The sequence below is a fragment of the Callospermophilus lateralis genome, chromosome 9, assembly GCF_048772815.1.
Source record: "Callospermophilus lateralis isolate mCalLat2 chromosome 9, mCalLat2.hap1, whole genome shotgun sequence".
Lineage (NCBI taxonomy): Eukaryota > Metazoa > Chordata > Mammalia > Rodentia > Sciuridae > Callospermophilus > Callospermophilus lateralis.
The window spans coordinates 37,789,112-37,807,322 of record NC_135313.1 but is presented as its reverse complement, the minus strand read 5'-3'; the positions used below and the strand labels follow the sequence as shown (position 1 = coordinate 37,807,322).

The 18,211-nt window shown below is 37.2% G+C and overlaps 1 non-coding gene across 1 annotated transcript; it reads right to left on the bottom strand.

Annotated features, from left to right (window-relative positions):
* Positions 1 to 3,246: 3,246 nt before the first annotated feature.
* On the bottom strand, positions 3,247 to 3,321 carry LOC143407627 (small nucleolar RNA SNORD51). The gene has a single exon (XR_013092379.1). It is a non-coding gene; the product is annotated as a small nucleolar RNA SNORD51 (small nucleolar RNA).
* Between the last annotated feature and the right edge of the window lie 14,890 nt (positions 3,322 to 18,211).

Below are 18,211 nucleotides of genomic sequence, written 5' to 3'. Positions count from 1 at the left end.
TTTATCTTACAAATGCAGCAGCCTCTCCTTTAACTACTGAACATTTTATAAAACACACGAGGCACTTCTCTACACAGCAAAGTGGCTTTCTCCCTTTTCACATTTAAGAGAAGATATATACATAGCGGCTGGGAATATGATGATGATGATCCCACCTAATAGAATGTTCTTTTGGAGATACCAGTTTTCAAATTAATAGCACTTTTTGAACAGGAAATTCTATTGCAAGAGACAAAATTGTTCTTTTTGACAAAAACCTTGTATTTCTTCTTAAAATCCTGAGAAGCTTTACAAGTTTGAAATAGTGGCATATCATAATACCCCTTTAAAATGGAACAAATATAGCATGTACTTCATGGAAAAAGAAAAAATTACTATACCTACAGCATCACCTTACTGAATAAATCCCATTGGTAGAAAATAGAAGGGTTGAGAAATTGGACTTGTAAATTGGATTTGAGAAATTGATGAGTTGTAAAGTTACTTTGGTTCCCATGATTCAGAATAAAATTTTGGATAAACTCATTGTTGAGAAGGCTGGTGAGCTGGACCGGAACTTAGAATTTTTGGCTATGGTTTCAGCCTTGCCATCCTGACCTTGGGCAACTCACTATGACCTTCATGTGTTTATTTTCTTTATTCATTAAGTCAACAAATTTATTGAATGCCTACTATGTGCCAGGCATTACACAAGGCTTTGAGGATCAGATGGTTAAGAAGGATAAATACATTTCCTGCCTTTAATGGTCAACCCGATTATTGAGTAAGACAAACTTTTATCAAATCCTTAGACCATAACATGTGTAAATATAAATGATGCTAATTTCTGTGAAGAAAAGGAGAATGTGATTCAGTCTCCAGGTCAGGGAAGGCTTCTGTGAGAAAGTGACCATCCATTAGGTGTTGCCTAGGCAACCGGAGGTAGAAAGAGGGAGAAGAGTTTCACACAGTGGCTAGCTGTACAGAAAGAACTGTGGCTAAAAAGGAACATTGCACATTAACTGAAAATAAGTTAGTATGCCAGGAGAAGAGGGAATAAGGGGGAAGCCTGATGGGAAGTGGAACCAAGAGACAGATTGTGTGTGATCTTTCTGCTCCAAGCAGTGCTAAGTGATAGAAATGTTTTAAGCACCTAAATGTCTTTATTGGACCAGAAATTTTTAAGATTATTCTGGCTACAGTGATGAAAACAGACTGAGCTAAAAAAGAAGAATGTACAAAGCCAATTAGGTGGCTACTGCAGGTAGCCCGGGTAGAAAAACACATTAGCATAGATTAGGGCACCACTAGCACAGATGCAGAGATATTTAGAAGGATTGGTAATGTACTGCATACTGTGGTGGTGGTGGGGTGTGTGGGGAGAACTAAGGGAAAGGGAGGTTCAAAATTAATCCGAGGGGCTGGGGATGTGGCTCAAGTGGTAGCGCGCTCGTCTGGCATGCGTGCGGCCCGGGTTCGATCCTCAGCACCACATACATACAAAGATGTTGTGACCACCAAATACTAAAAAATAAATATTAAAAAATTCTCTCTCTCTCTCTCTCTCTCTCTCTCTCTCTCTCTCTCTCTCTCTCCCTCTCTCCCTCTCTCTCACTCTCTCTTTAAAAAAAAAAAATTAATCTGAGGACTTTGCATTATGTAGCCTATGGATCACAGTGCCATTCACTGAGATATCAGACACAGGCGTGGAGGAGAGAAGATCATGATTCCACCCATTTGCAACATGTTGAACTTGAGATCTCCAAGCAGCAAAGGATAGAATGCAATGGCTATGCAGTTCTGAAACTCAGAGGCAAAGTCTTAGAAGGAAATATAAACTGGAGTGGTTGACATAGACATGGATGAGATTAGCTCAGTAAGTTTCAGAAAATGAAAAGAAAAAGCCCTAGAGCTTGAGCTTTGAGAGATTCTAATATGTAACAGCCATATATAGAATCTACGAGAGACCTAGGAGATGGTGTTACAGGGCAGGATCCTTCTAGAAAACTGAGGCAGCATGAAGATACCCTCCCACCTTCAAACCCCAGTTCTTGCAATTAAGTCAGAAAGATTTCAAACCTGTCAGAGTAACAGTCATAAATTTATTGAAGGGATTGGAAAAGGGAAAGGGGACACCCTCAGGGGAGAGTGTGGGCCCTCTTGGAGAGGGGAGGGGTGTGTTTCTCCTGCACTCCAGTTTTATTGGCAATCCCAGAGAAGCTTCCAGAGAGTCCTACCTACTCCACCTCTTACAGCAGGGTGTCATCAGTCTTTGAAGGCCCCACTGCCATGACAACTCTAGGACACTTTGGCCTATGCTGACCAGTTCTAATTGAATTTTTAACAATAAATTATTATAGATTTTATGATTAGGAGGAATTATCCTTATCTCTGAATTTTGAGTTTCTGGATATGGTCTGTGAAAAGGGTCACAAAAGTTTCCCCCTTCAGGGTAACTTGGGGTCCTCTTATCAACATTATTTGGGGCCTGCATTTTTCCTACAGGTAGTTTGCTGAGGAATGTGATGTATTCTATCCACTTAAGCTGGGCAGGGCTGCAGGTAAATTGCTTGTTGAAAAAAGCACGTGGGGGTCAGCACAGTGGGTCCATTTTATAGAATTGTTCCCTAAACCTCGTGTACCCAGCACACACATCTATTTGTCCCCTATCATTTGGGGAACTCAGGACAGAATGGAAATAAGAGCATTTCAAGAAGAGATGAATTGGACAAAGTGAAGCCTGAAAGGGGTCAATGGAACATTAGAATTGTTTTGGTAGGTGGGAGGAAAGTCAGATGAGAAGGGATAAAGAAAGAAAATACAGCAAGCTCTTGAGTAATTTATCTGTGAAGGGAAAGAGAGAAGGCAGTAACTAGAGAAAGTGGAGTCAAATGAAGGTGTCCTTGGAGTTTTAATGTGAGAGACTAGTTTGTTTAAACATCAGTGGTTAATGAGTAAAGGGACATTCTGGAATTTCATTACTCTCCTTAAAACTCCAGGACTCTGAAATTAAAATACCTAATAAGTTTGATGTACTAAATTGTTAATGAGGTTACAGCAAACTCAACAAACCATAAACTCCTTAGACACAGTTCACTCTTAATTTCCGAGGGCCTAGAACATTGAGCTCAATACACAGGCAATGCACTTTTTAAATAGAAGAGAGCCACTGAATAAATTAGATTTTCATAGCCATTGATCACAAGTAACTTCTAGTATTAATTCCATTTTTGTAAAACACAGCTCATTTGTTCTCCCTTTTCTCCCAGCTTTTGATAGGAAAAAGCAAATTTATCACGAGCTCAGCAAGGGATGATTTGATTCTACTCATCATGTAACGTTCTTCCTTTTGAGAGCTCCCCACTTGGGCTGGGGATGTGGCTCAAGTGTAATGCGCTCTCCTGGCATGCGTGGGGCGCTGGGTTCGATTCTCAGCACCACATAAAATAAAGATGTTGTGTCCACCAAAAACTGAAAAATAAATATTAAAAAATTCTCTCTCTCTCTCTCTCTCTCTAAAAAAAAAAATGAGCTCCCCACTTGGGAAATATTTATAGTTTCTTATAGTAGCAATGGACTACAGGCAACAAATACATACGATAATCTCATTCATGAACACCAGAGTTTCCCTGATTGCTAAAAGAAATGATTAATTGATTGATTGGTTGGTTGGTTGGTTGATTTTGGTATCAGGGATTGAACCTTGGGGTACTTAACCACTGAACTACATCCCCAGCCCTTTTTATTTTTTATTTTGAAACAAGCTCTCACTAAATTGCTTAGAATGTCACTAAATTACTGAGGCTAGCCTCAAACTTGCAGTGTTCCTGCCTCAGTCTTCCAAGCCACTGGAATTACAGGTATGTGCCATCATGCCCAACAGAAATGATATATTTAAACAAAAATTTTCAAAAATTTTCTATGCTTCTTATTTTAAAATTTGTTTCAAAGGGTAGAAGAATGTACTATTATAACAACACTGCACTAATGGATATTTTTCAAATTTTTTTTTTGACAGGAGAGGGAGAAGGAGAGGGGGTGGGGGGACATTTCAGGTTCATAACCAGAATTAGTTTCTGGTCTAAATGTTTTCATTTGGCTTATTCATTAAAAAAAGCATTTGTAAATGTAGCCATCGGGACATTACAGGCAAAAAGGTGCTTCTACACCCAGAGGCATCTGAATGATTTTTCTTTTTCTTTTCTTTTTCTTCTTCTTCTTTTTTTTTTTTTTTTTTTTTGACAGTGGGCAGATTTCAAATTGCAGGTGGAATAAAGAGAATAAGAGAGATGAGAAGTAAACCTCTTAAAATGCACAGAACAGAAGCCAAGAGCTCTGGGTCCAGGGAGCAACAGGAGAGGAAAAGCTGGTTCATCCCTCATATCCTGGTCCTATGAGACCCTGGGGAGGTGAGGGAAGGTCTGGAAACTGCTGGAATTATCTCCCCCGCTCCCTTGGTATAGGGGCTTAAAGTTAAGAAAACCCATGGCATTCTCAAATACCTCTCACCATCTGTCCTTTTTCAGTGTCAACACTAGATGTCAGTGTTTCTGATTGCATAGATTTGGCCCTCAGATTCTGTAGCTATGGAGAAATCCCTGTTTTAGTCTTTGCAATCACCAGTTTTGTTTAAAAATGTTAAAGGGAACCCAGCACGGTGGTACACACCTGTAATCCCAGCTACTAGGGAAGCCCAGGTCGGAGGATCACAAATTCAAGGTCAGCTTGAGCAACTTCACACTTAGCAAGACCCTGTCTCAAAATAAAAGGGCTGGGGATGTATCTCAGTGGCAGAGCACTCCTGGAATCTCCAGTACTGCTAAATAAATACATATAGACATAAGTAAGTAAGTTAAAGGGGTACATGTCTGCATACATGACAGCTGTTTTTACCTCAAAAGGCCAGAGTGTGAGCCAATTCCAGAAGCCTGAATCATCAAGGGAAGAGGCCATGCTAAGTGGGGTGACCATTCTTTCTTGAGAGCATTGACTGGCCTCACAGCCTCTCTGCTCTCCTCTTTATTATCAGTGGGTGGGTTAGGGCAGCGGACTCCTTTTCAACCTTCTCTGGCCTGCATTCTTCACATCTATCAGCCATCCCTAAACACAAGCGTCCCAAAATCAAAGAGGGCTAATCAGGACACACCTTTAAACCCTGCCCTAAATTCAACCTCTCTCTCCCTACAAAGAGGAAGGAATTGAGGCAACAAAATGTAAACACCATGATAATCATGCTTGAACTGAAGTCAGCTGGCAGAAAGAGAACAGCAACTAGACATCTAGATTCACACAGGGTCCTAGTCCATCTTCTCTTGCTATAATTGAACGTCCGAGACTGGGTAATTCATAAAGAAAACAGGTTTAATTTTGCTCACAGTTCTGGAGCCTGGGAAGTCCAAGATCAGGTGTTTTCATCTGTTGAGGACCTCAGGCTGTGTCATCTCATGGTGGAAAAGAAGACCATATGGACACATGCATAAAAGCAAAAGGGGACAGCAGAACTCCTGTGATAGTGACCCATTCCCTTGAGAAAAGCTTTAATCCATTCATGAGGGCTCCACATTTATGACCCAAACACCTTCCAATAGACCTCACCTCCCAACACTGACTCATTGAGGAATTAAGGTTCTAACACATGAATTTGAAGGGCACACAATCAAATCTTTGCCTCCCTCTATGGCCTCCAAAATTCGTGTCCTTCTCTTGATGCAAAATACATTAATTCCATCCCAATAGTCTCAAAAGTCTTAACTCATTCCAGAATCAACTTTAAAGTCTAAAGTCCAAAGTCTTATCAGAAACTCCATCAGTGAGCCTTTAAAACAAAAAGTTATCTATTTCCAATATACCTTGGTGGGATAGGCATAGGGTACATATTTCTATTCCAAGAGGTAAAAATTGACCAAAAGATAGGAGTAACCATCCCAAGCAAATCTGAAAAACAAGAAAGTAAACATTAAGGTTTAAAGCTGGAGAATCGTCATTCCATGCAGCCTTCTGGACACATTGGGGGTTGAGCTCCCCAAATATTGGACAGCCCCAACTCCTGTGCTTTGCTAGGCTCAGTCTGTGCTTGTTTTCCTTGGGTTGGAGTTGCACACAGGTGCCTGGAGCTTTTCCAGGCGTGTGTTGCACATTGGTGATGGTTCTCCAATTCTGGAATCCTAAGGATGGCCCTACTCCCATGGCTCTATGAGGCATTTTAGTGAAGATTCTGTGGGAATGCTGCTCTTGGAAGAGATTTCTGTCTGGACTCCCAAGCAACTAGATGGAGCATCCTTCAAAATCTGGGTGGTGCCACTATATCTCCATGGCTCTTACACCCTACACATCTGCAGAATTTGCCCCCTGTGGGCTCCACCAAGACTGACTGCTTGATCCTCTGGGGAGAAGGCACAAGCTGCACTTGGGGTCACTTGAGCTCCCCACACTGCACCAGAATGCAGGGAGCAGAGTCCTGAGGTGGCCCTGGGTATGGAGTCTTGGGCTAGTACCCCTAAGCCATTCTGCCTCCTGGTGCTCTGAGTCTGTGATAGGAAAGGCAGCGTTGAAGATCTCCAAAATACCTCCAGGGCTGTTCCATTGTCTGATGAATAGCACCTGGCTCCCTTGCAGTTGTACTGATATCTTCAACAATGGTCACTTGGCCACACTCTTAGCATTCTCTGCCAAACATGCTTCTTCATTCTACATGGTCAAGCCAAGAAAGATTTTTATGCTTTGCTTCCCTTTTGATTATATATTCCAACTTTAGGTCATCCCTTTGCTCTTGTTTCTCAGCACTTATGGTAAAAAGTAACCTGTGATAGTTAAATTTGTTCCTTCAACAAAAAGCATTAATGCATTCATGAGGGCTCCACCCATGACCAAGCATCTCCCAACTTGGCCCTTCATTCCAGATCTACTGCATTAAGAAAGTGAGCTTCCAACAGGTGAATGTGGGGGAGACACACTTAAAACAGAGTAGCTTAATAACTGAACTCTATAAACTGGTTTTGAGACCCAAGTACTCCTGTAATATCAAACCATATTGACTCTCCAGTGACCATCACCAATACTCATCCCTCAGTGCCTTTGAACTTCTTGTTGCTTCTGCCTGGAAGGAGAATCTCTCCTTGTCCTTCAAGACTCACATAGAACGTCACTTCTTTTGAGAAGACTGCTTAGTCACTTCAACAGCTCTTATCACACTGAGTTATATAATAGACTGAATGTACTCCCCCAAATTTGTAAAACTTACAATGTGATTGTATTAGAAGGTGGGACCTTCAGGAGGTGTTAGATCATGAGGTAGAGCCCTGATAAATGGGATTAGTGCCCTAATAAAAGAGACCTTAGAGGATCTCTTGCCCTTTCCCCAACTTGTAAGAATATTATAAGAAAACAACAATCTGAAATCTAGAAGAGGGTTATCACCAGAACTTGACTATATTGGCACTCTGATATCAGACTTCCAGTTTCCAGAACTGGAAGAGATAATTCTCTGTTGTCTATAAGTCATTCAATCTATGGTACTTTGCTATAACAGCTGAAATGGACAAGACAATTAAGCAAATTACATTTGCTTCCACATGTCTCATAGTTCACAAGGTGAGCCCCTTGAAGTAGCAGTGTCTCTCTTTTTTTTTTTTGATTGTTTTTAATCATTGATTCTTCAGAGCTGTACCTAATACATAATGCCTGCCACAGAATTGTTATATCACCAATGTTTATGGAATTAAAAATTCTTTAGGTAGAATTTGACCTTAGATTCCTATTATATTCTTTTTAAATTTGAGCCTTGTTATACATTTCTATTTAGTATAGTTTACCTAGAGACTAACATCAAATTTTAATAAAGGAAAAGATCATTGTAAGTGGCCAAAAAATATTGTTTGACTTGATTTGAATATATCATCAATGGACAAGTAAAGTACAAACTAATATTATATTTTATCTAGTGCTTACATACAAACCAATGGAGACTGGGGGGATTATGACACTTATATGACCATATACACTTTCTACTTAAATTTTTATGTATTTGAAAAAATGAGACAGATATATTTTGCCCAAGTCCAAAGATAACACAAGTAAGAAAACCAGTCAATAAGAAATACATATTCAGGGGACTAGGCATGGTGGTGCATGCCTGTAATCACAGTAACTCAGAAGGCTGATGAAGGAAGATCCTAAGTTCAAGGAACTCAGAAAGAAAGATGATCTCAAAATTTAAAAAATAAATAAAAATAAAAAGGATTGGGGATGTAGCTTAATGGTAGAGTGCCCTGAGGTTCAATCTCTAGTAAAAAAAAAATATATATATATATAAATTTTTTTTCTTTTTTTAGAATAATAGTTCCTTAATGAAGTGTTCTCCTATTAGTTATCAATGAATAGCATCTTGGGAGTTCTCACCTCTTCTTTTGCACCTTTTAAATAATTGTTTAGATGTTTACCTCATTGCCAAATTTTAAGGTTGGCTTGCCCTTCTGATATAAAATGTATGGTATCTATTAGGTGATTTTGTCACCTATCATTGTTAATTTTCACAACCCAATAAATAGACCACATTCTTTTCATTTTATACATTGGAAGTGGTGTAGGAGTGAAGGTTACAAGAGTTTTCAACTGATTTCTTAGCTTGTTACTTGGCGTAAATATAAATGTGTTTTCTTATGAGTTTGCACCTAGTGTGCATCTCAGGTTTCAAAAAATAGGAAATATATGAACAAGAATTCTATGAAATAATCCTTGTTTCTGAGATGATCCTGGGCTTCAGTGAAACTGGGAATGCAGATCTAAACTTCAGATTCTCTCTGAGGATTTGGGTTTCCTAGGATCTATATTACCCAAAATGCTCTGGGGCACTGGGAGATGTGGAAGACTGAAAATGTCTCCCCAAAGACATTGACTCCTAATATTTATAAATGTTATGATTTGGATGTGAGGTGTCCCCCTAAAGCTCATGTGTGAGACAATACAAAAAGGTTCAGAGAAGAAATTACTGGGTTGTGAAAGTCTTAATCCAATCGTAGAATTAATCCCGATGGGATTGACTAGGCGGTAACCGAAGGGTGTGGCTGGATGAGGTAGGGTATTGGGGGCCTGCTTTGGGGTATATATTTTATATCTGGCTAGTGGAGCCTCTCTGTCTGCTCTCTGATCATCATATGAGCTGCTTCCCTTTGCCACACTCATCCACCATGATATGTACTGCCTCACCTTGAGTCCAGAGGAATGGAGCCAGCCACTTATGGACTGAGGCCTCTGTAACTGTAAACTCCCAAATAAACCTTTCTTCCTCTACAGTTGCTCTGGTTGGGTCTACTTTATTTGGGAAAAGGTCTTTATAGATATAATTAACTTTAGTCTTTTGATATGGGAAGATTATCCTGAATTATCTGGATGTCCTCAATGCAACCAGCATAACCTCTTGGCTTTAAAAAAGAGAGGCAGTGGGAGAGTCCATAGACACACAGAGGGTAAGGTGATACGAGCAAAGAACAGAGACTGGTGCCAGCCTTGAGAACCAGAGAGATGCAGCCACAAGCCAAGGAATGCCAGCAGCCAACAGAAGCTGGAAGAGGAAATAAACAAATTCTTCCCTAGAGTCTACAGAGAGAACACGGCCTTGCCCACACCTTGATTTTGTTCCAGTAATACTGATTTTAGACTTCTGGCTGTCAGCACTGCAAGATAGTGCATTTCTGTTGTTTTAAGCCCTCTGGTTTTTGATACTTTATTACAGCACAGGAAAAGAACAGAGGGGATGTGGAGATGTCAGGCCAATCACAAAGGAGGAAGGTCCATGACTCACCACAACTGCTTTAAGTTCTACTGAACATGCTGCATTGTAGATAGAAAAGTTGGATCCATTTCCTTTTGCGAAATCTGAGCTTGTTCTGCCATTCAACTTCTAATACAAAATGGGTTTGGTTTGAAAGGTCTATTGTGAACCTGGAATTTTAAATATGGAAACCTACACTTTAACACATCTTTTTTATACAAAAGGGATTAGATCAGACCCTACGCATGAGTCACATAATTTTGTAATACACTGCATATTTTAACCCTTTATAAAATTATTCAAGTATTTGGAAAAAAAAATCCATTTTAAAAATAGAACCACCCTAAATTTCCAGGTACACATTTTGTGTGATAAAGGAAGTAGTTTCAGAGAAGGAGGAAAATGAGAACAAGACAGACAACTATTTCTTTGGATATTTTGGGGCATAATTGGGCATATGATTCTTTTAGTTCTATTCATCAATTGTGAGCTCTGAAATAGAACCAATGAGCTATCATCATAAGTAAATAAAAAAAAGTCAACAAAAAACAAAACCCAAAATACTCCTCTTCTTGGCAAAGGATGTTAGCGCCCAGCATTCTGGCATGAAATTGTTGAGGGCCACAGCCGAGACAGGATGACGCATGGCTTTATCTATTTATTTTATACAAAATAGAATAGATAACAAACCTTTATGCTCCACCTTTAAAAAATGCATTATGTAAGTCTGGCTCTGGGAAAAATTCATGAGAAACCTCAGTAAAAAAGATGATTTCATCCTAAATTATCCAACATTAATATGCATCCAAATACTGGTAGTTCAAAGTTTCTGCTAAAAATATCATCTGCTGACCTCTGCTTAAGCATTTCACACTTATTTTTAATTTAAAGGAAACATATATTTTTAAGTTCTCAAAATATTTTTAAAAATTTTAATTGACAGGTAATAATTGTACATATTTGTGGGGTATGGCATGATACTTCAATACATGTGTACAATATGCAATGATCAGATCAAGGTAATTGACATATTTATTAACTTCACATTTACCATTTTTGTCTTTAAAATTCAAAATACTCTATACTAGCTATTTTGAAATATAAATTAATTGTTGCCAACCATAGTTGTCAACCTACTTGCTACAGAATGTTAGAAGATAGTCCTCCTATCCAGTGGTACCCCGTACCTATTAACATTCTTTCCTCATCTATGCTCCCCAACCCTTCCTAGCCTCTGGAAACTACTATTCTACTATCTACTTCTACAATTTTGTGACATTTCACATATAAGTGAGAAATATGATATCTGTCTTTCTGTGCCTGACCTATTTCACTCAACAAAATATCCTCCAGTTCCATCTATGTTGCCACAAATGACAGAATTTTATTCTTTTTTATGGCTGATCCACATCTTCACTATGCATTCACCTGTTGATGGACACCTGAGTTGATTCCATATTTTGGCTACTGTGAATAGAGCTACAATAAATACGGGGGTGCAGATATCTCTTTGAGATACGGATTTAATTTATTTGGGATATGTACCCAGTGGTGGGATTGCTGGATCATGTCATAGTGCTATTTCCAGATTTTGAAGAAGATTCATTGTGTTTTTTTAAAAAAATAATGGCTATATTAATTTACAATTCCAACCAATAGTGTTTGAGAATTTCCCTTTTTCCACATCCTTGCAAGCACTTTTTTTTGTAAATTTTTGTCTTTTTGATAAAAGCCCTTCTAATTGGAGTGAGATGACATCTCATTGTGGCTTTAATTTGCATTCTTCTGATAATTAGTGATAACCATTTTTTAATATACTTGTCCATTTATGTGTCTATTCAAATAATTTACTCCTTTTTAAAATCAGGTTTATTTTCTTTTTATTGTTGTTGAATTGTTTAGATTCATTATATATTCTGGATTCCCTGTTGGACAAATAGTTTGCAAATATTTTCTCCCATTATGTATTTCTTAATTCTGTTGATTATTTGCTTTACTGAGCAGAAGCTTTTTGGTTTGAATGAAAGAAAATTAAAATTCTGCTTTTACAAGATGGGTTATTTTGTTTCTAATTATGAGTTGTACAAAGTCTTTATATATTTTGGAAATGAGCCCTTTGTCAGAAATATTTTGTTTATAGCTCATTTGTTAATGATGTCTTTTGATGAGCAAAAGTCTTTAAATTTTATGGAAGATAACTACCAATTTCAAAAAATCATTGTTGCTTTCTGTTTTTTAAGCATCTTTGCCTACTGTCATGTTATATTCTTCTTTTTTTTCTTCTTTCTTTTGGGAGATGCTGGGTATTAAACCCAGGGAGTCACCCACCCACACTAGGCAAGCATTCTATTACTGAGTTACATCCCCAAACCTTTTCAAATTTCTTTATTTTGAGACAGGGTCTAAATTGCCTGGGCTGAACTTGAAATTGCAATCCTCTTGCCTCAGCCTTCCAGATTGCTGGAATTACAGTTGTGCACCACCCAGATTGGCTCAGAAACTTATTCTTGATTACAATAGCTTTGGAGAAAGCCTTGAAAGCATGTAATGTGATTCTTTTCAAATATATGACTATTCAGAATAAACTTCTAGAATTTTAGAAACATCCTGAATTTTTGCTTGAGGTATTTGATCTACATCTTATTTTGAAAATTGACATTCCAACAATTTTGAGATTTCCCATCAATGAATACTGTATATTTATCTTAGGGTTCTTAAAATTTCTCAAAGTATGGCCACAGGCATATAGCTCAGTGGTAGAGTATGTGCTTAGTATGTGAAAGGCTCTGGGTTCTATCTGCAGCACTACTGAAAAGAGATGAGAGAGAGAGAGAGGGAGAGATTTCTCTAAGTAATATTTTGTACCTTTTGGTGTAGAAGTCCTGACATTTTAATTTATTCCTAAGTATTAGGACAGAACGCTCTATGAAATCTCTCAAGACAGAGTCTCATGCTCAGAAACTAAGTTTATTAGCAGGAAAGTCCTGCCAGGCTGCCCAATATAGTGGCGCAGCAGCCAGAGTTATTTAAATAGGAGTTTTATATCTTTTTAAACAAGGGAACAGGAGCAAGCTGGAGATGACCTTGGGTGCAGCAAGTTAGAATTGACCTTGGATGTAGGTGGTTGGGTAACAACAGATTTTTTTAGTTAGGGAACTTGGGAGGGTGGGGTGTGGGAACAGGGCTCTTAAGTTTCTTTTTCTTGGTAGATTGGTTCTGAGTCCCAGAACCAAAATAGAATTGTTAATGTCTAGGATATCCCATTACTAAGTATCTTATTTTTGTGGTAATATAAATGGTATTTTCTAAGATCTATTTTGCAATTGGTTGATGCTTGTATACAGAATTTTTGTAGTTTTTTAAATAGATTTTGTGATCTCTCTACATTCAATTATTACTACTAGTTGAATTGTATACTTCTTCCTTTTTAATCTTTATGCCCTTTGCCTTTGCTGTATTGACTAGGATTTTTAGAACAATGTTAAAAAGAAGTGATGAGTATACAATCATGCTTTGTTCTTGATCATTCCAGATTTCACCATTAAATATGATATTAGCAGCCAGGTATGGTGGCCCACACTTGTAATCCCAGTGATTTGGGAGGCTGAGGCATGAAAATCACAAGTTAAAGATCAGCCTCAGCAACTTATCGAGACCTTGTCTCAAAGCAAAAAGTAAAAGGAACTGGGGATGTATCTCAGTGGTAGAGTACCCCTTGTTTCAATCCTAAGCACAAAACCCAAAAGCATACATATATATTTGCTAAGGACAAAATACTAGCAAATCAAATCTATATGAGAGATATTTGTTAGTAACATCATTTTTGTAATTTCTTTATCATGTCCTATTAACAGGTCACACTGTGTCATGAAGTGATTTGTGAAGTGACCCTTCCTTTTTTTGTTTTCTGAAAAAGTTGCCCAACATTGGTCTTACCCAACATTCAATGGAAACAACAGTTCAAAGAATTCACTAATAAATTATTGGTCCTACAACATCCGGAGTGTAGGGAGGAGAAGAACAGAAGTTAGTTGGATTAAACAAAGGGGAATGAAGGGAAGGGAGTGGGAATGGGAACAGGAAAGACAGAATGAATCAGACATAACTAAAAATAGGTTATGTTCAAATATGAATATGTGACCAGTGTAACTCCACACCATGTACCACCCCAAGAGTGGGAAATTATACTCCCTGTATGTATAAGTTGAAATACATTTTGCTGTCATGTATAACTAAAAAGAACAAATTTTAAAAAATCACTGGAACTAGAGTTTTCTTTGTGGGGGCTCTTACTTTTTAAGTCAGGTTTATTGACTTATATGCATATAGTAGTGTAAACACCATGAAAATTAATGTTTAGGACATTTTTATGACCCTTCAATAGTTATTTGAAGCCCTTTTGGAATGAATTCACCCTGTAACCACTCATTTGTTTTCTCTCTATAGCTTTTCCTTTTTCTGTCACATACATGGAATCATATAGAAATTACATTTTTAAACTTAGCACAATGCATTTAAGATTAATTTATTTATACATTAAGGACTGAGGATCAAAACCAGGGGTACTGATTTCAAGCACACATCCCCAGTCCTTTCTTTTATTTTTTACTTTGAGACAGGGTTTCGCTAAGTTGCTATTAAGGATGCAGGGGCATCCTTAAGTTGCCAGGCTGGCCTCAAACCTGCAGTCCTTCTGCCCCTGCATCCTTAATAGCCAAAATTACAGGTGTGTGCCCCCATGCCTGGTGATCATTTACTTCTGTGTCAGCCATTTGCTCTTTTTTTTTCTGCCAAGTAATATTACATTCTATGGTTGTGGTACATTTTTTATTTTTATGCATGAGCCAGGTGACAAGACACTTGAGTTGCCTTCAATTAATGAAAATTAATAATAAAGGATCTATAAACATCTGTATATAGAATTTTATGTGGATACCTTTTATTTTTCTTGAGTAAATAGATATGTGGGAGTTGTATTGCTGGTCTATATGGTAATTTATGTTTGTAAGAAACTGCCAAATTGTTTTCCAAGGTAACCTATCATTTTGCATTCCCAATAGCAAATATGAGAATTCTAGCTGTTTCAAATCTGGTATTGCCAGTTTTTGAAATGTTCGTTTTGGGCATTATTTTAATTTGAATTTTTCTAATGACTGTGTTGAGCATCTTTTCACATGCTTTATTTTGTCATCCACATATCTTCTCCAGTGAAGTGTCTGCCTAGGTACTTTATCCATTTTTAAAAAATAGGTTATTTTCATTTTTAGTTTTGAGAATTCTTTATATATTTTGTATAATGCTCTTATCCAATGTTCTTAATTTTCTCCTGCCTTTAAGTTGGCTTTCCATTTTCATAATACTATTTTGAAGAAATTTTTAGGGTTTTTTTCCCTTGTTTTTTGTCTGATCATCTGTTCAGGAGCTAAACTACTATTACTACTACTACTACTACTACTACTACTACTACTACTACTACTATTACTACTACTACTTCATTATTATTATTATTATTATTTGGTTTGTTTTAGTTATACATGACAGTAGAATTCATTGTGATATAATTATACAAGCATGGAATATATCCTATTCTAGTTAGGACCCCACTCTTATGGATGTACATGATGGTGGGATTCACTATGGTATATATTCATCTACGTATATAGAAAGATTATTTTGAATTAATTCCACCAACTTTCCTTTTCCTATCCCCCACCCTTCCCTTTATTGCCCTTTGCCTAATTTACTGAATATCTATTCTTTCCTTCTTCCCCCTTATTATGGGTTAGCTTCCATATATCAGTGAAAACATTTGACCTTTGGCTTTTGTGGACTGACTTATTTCACCTAGTATGATGGTTTTCAGATCCATCCATTTACTGGCAAATATCACAAAGTCATTCTTCTTTATGGTTGAATAATATTCCATTGTGTATACATACCACATTTTCTTTATCCATTCATCTGTTGATGGGCATCTAGGTTGGTTCCAGAGCTTGGCAATTGTTTTGAATTTTGATGAAGACAAATTCATCAACTTTTTTCTTTTATGGTTTGAGCTATGGGAATAATTTAATGTTTTAATTTTATTTCATTTTTTTAAAGTTTCAACAATTCTTTGTTAAGTCAAACCAAAGTATTACTATAGTGGAGAGGAAATGACTACATAACAGTCAACATGGCTAGTTTACTTAGACCTCGCATTTATACTTCTACATATATCTCAGCACAAAATATCCTACATCTTGCTCTCTCAAGCTACCAAATAAATCAGAATATTCACACTGAGTAGGAGCATCCCTGGATATCTATGTAAAGGATAAAGATGTGAAGTTGCCATTTTCTTGGGTCACTCTCAAGGTCTCTTCTTTCTCTTCAGTATTTTTATACCCTTATTTTTCTTCTACTTACCAAGAATTGACATTTCAACATTTATTAGCAATTTTTGCCACTTGTTTACACCAGTACTTTGAAATAGTATTGCCTATAATCCATGTCATGTCCTTTGTACAACATAATCTAAAGTTGTAGACATCACACAATTTGATTCAATGGTTATTTTCATAATAGAAAAGAATGAGGAAGTCAGTTCCTAAGCCCACATGATGGAGAGTTGGGCCTACATTTTCTTCCAGTAGGCACAGGGTCTCCTTTCTAATGCTTAGGTCCTTGATCCACTTTGGGTTGAATTTTCTACAGGGTAAGAGGAGATTTCATTCTGCTACATATGGATTTCCAGTTTTCCCAGCACTATTTGTTAAAGAGGCTACCTTTCCTCCAATGTATGTTTATGAAGCCTTTGTCTAGTACGAGATGACTGTATTTATGTGGTTTTGTCTCTGTGTCTTCTATCCTGTTCCATTGGTCTTCATGTCTGTTTTGGCGCCAATAACATGCTATTTTTGTTACTATAGCTCTATAGTATAATATAAGGTCTGGTACTGTGATGTCTGCTGCTTTGCTTCTCTTGTTAAGGATTGTGTTTGCTATTCTGGGCCTCTTATTTTTCCAAATGGAATTTCATGACTACCTTTTCTATTTCTCTAAAGAATGTCATTAGAATTTTGATAGGAATTGCATTAAATCTGTATAGCACTTTTGGTAGGATGGCCATTTTGACAATATGAATTCTGACAGTACGTATTCTGCCTATCCAAGAACAGGGGAGATCTCTCCATCATCTAAAGTCTTCTTCAGTTTCTTTCTTTAGTTTTCTCTGGTTTTCATTGTAGAGATATTTCACCTCTTTTGTTAGATTGACTCCCAAATATTTTGTTTTTTTTTTTGTTGTTGTTGTTTATTGTGAATGGGATAGTTTTTCTAATTTCTCTTTTAGCTGATTCATCATTGATGTATAGGAACATAATTTATTCAATTTCCTCAACAAAATTCCCAAAGTGCAAGAAGTAAAATCAAGAATCAATAAATGGGATGGTATCAAACTAAAAAGCTTCTTCTTAGCAAAGGAAACAATCAAGAGAATAAAGAGAGAGCCTATAGAATGGGAGAAAATCTTTGCCACCTGCACCTCAGATACAGCATTAATCTCCAGAATATATAAAGAACTGAAAAAAAAACCCGAAAATAAAAACAAATAATTCAGTCAATAAGTGGGCAAAGGAACAGAACAGGCACTTCATAGAAGAAGAAATACAAATGTTGTCGACAAATATACAAGAAAATATTCAACTTCTCTAGCAATTTGAGAAATACAAATTAAAACTACACTGAGATTCCATCTCACAGAAGTCAGAATGGCAATTATCAGGAATACAAGCAACAATAATTGTTGGTAAGGATGTGGGGGGAAATGTCCACTCATGCATTGCTGATGAGACTGTAAATTGGTGCAACCACTCCAAAAAGCAGTATGGAGGTTCTTCAGAAAACTTGGAAGGAAACTACCATTTGACCCAGTTATCCCACTGCTTAGCATATGATCAAAGTACTTAAAATCAGCATACTACAGCAACACTGCCACATGAATGTTTATAGTAGCTCAATTCACAATAGCTAAGCTATGGAACCAGCCTAGATGCCCTTCAACAGATGAATGGATAAAGAAAATGTAGTATATATACACAGTAGAATATTGCTTGGCCATAAAAAAGAATGACTTCAAGACTTTTTCTGGAAAATGGATGCATCTGGAGACAATCGAACTAAGTGAAATAAGCCAATCTCAAAGGCAAAGATTGAATATTTTCTCTGATATATAGAAACTAACCCATCATAAAGTTGGGGGAGGGAAGAATAGAAGTTCATTGGAATAGACAAAGGGGAATGAAGGGAAGGGAATAGGGATGGGATTAGGAAATGAATTGGATATAACTTTCTATACTCTTATATGAATATACCACCAGTAAAACTCTATAACATGTACAACCACAAGAATGGTATCCTAATTAGAATAAGTTATACTCCATGTATATAATATGTCAAAATGCACTCTACTATCTTGCATAC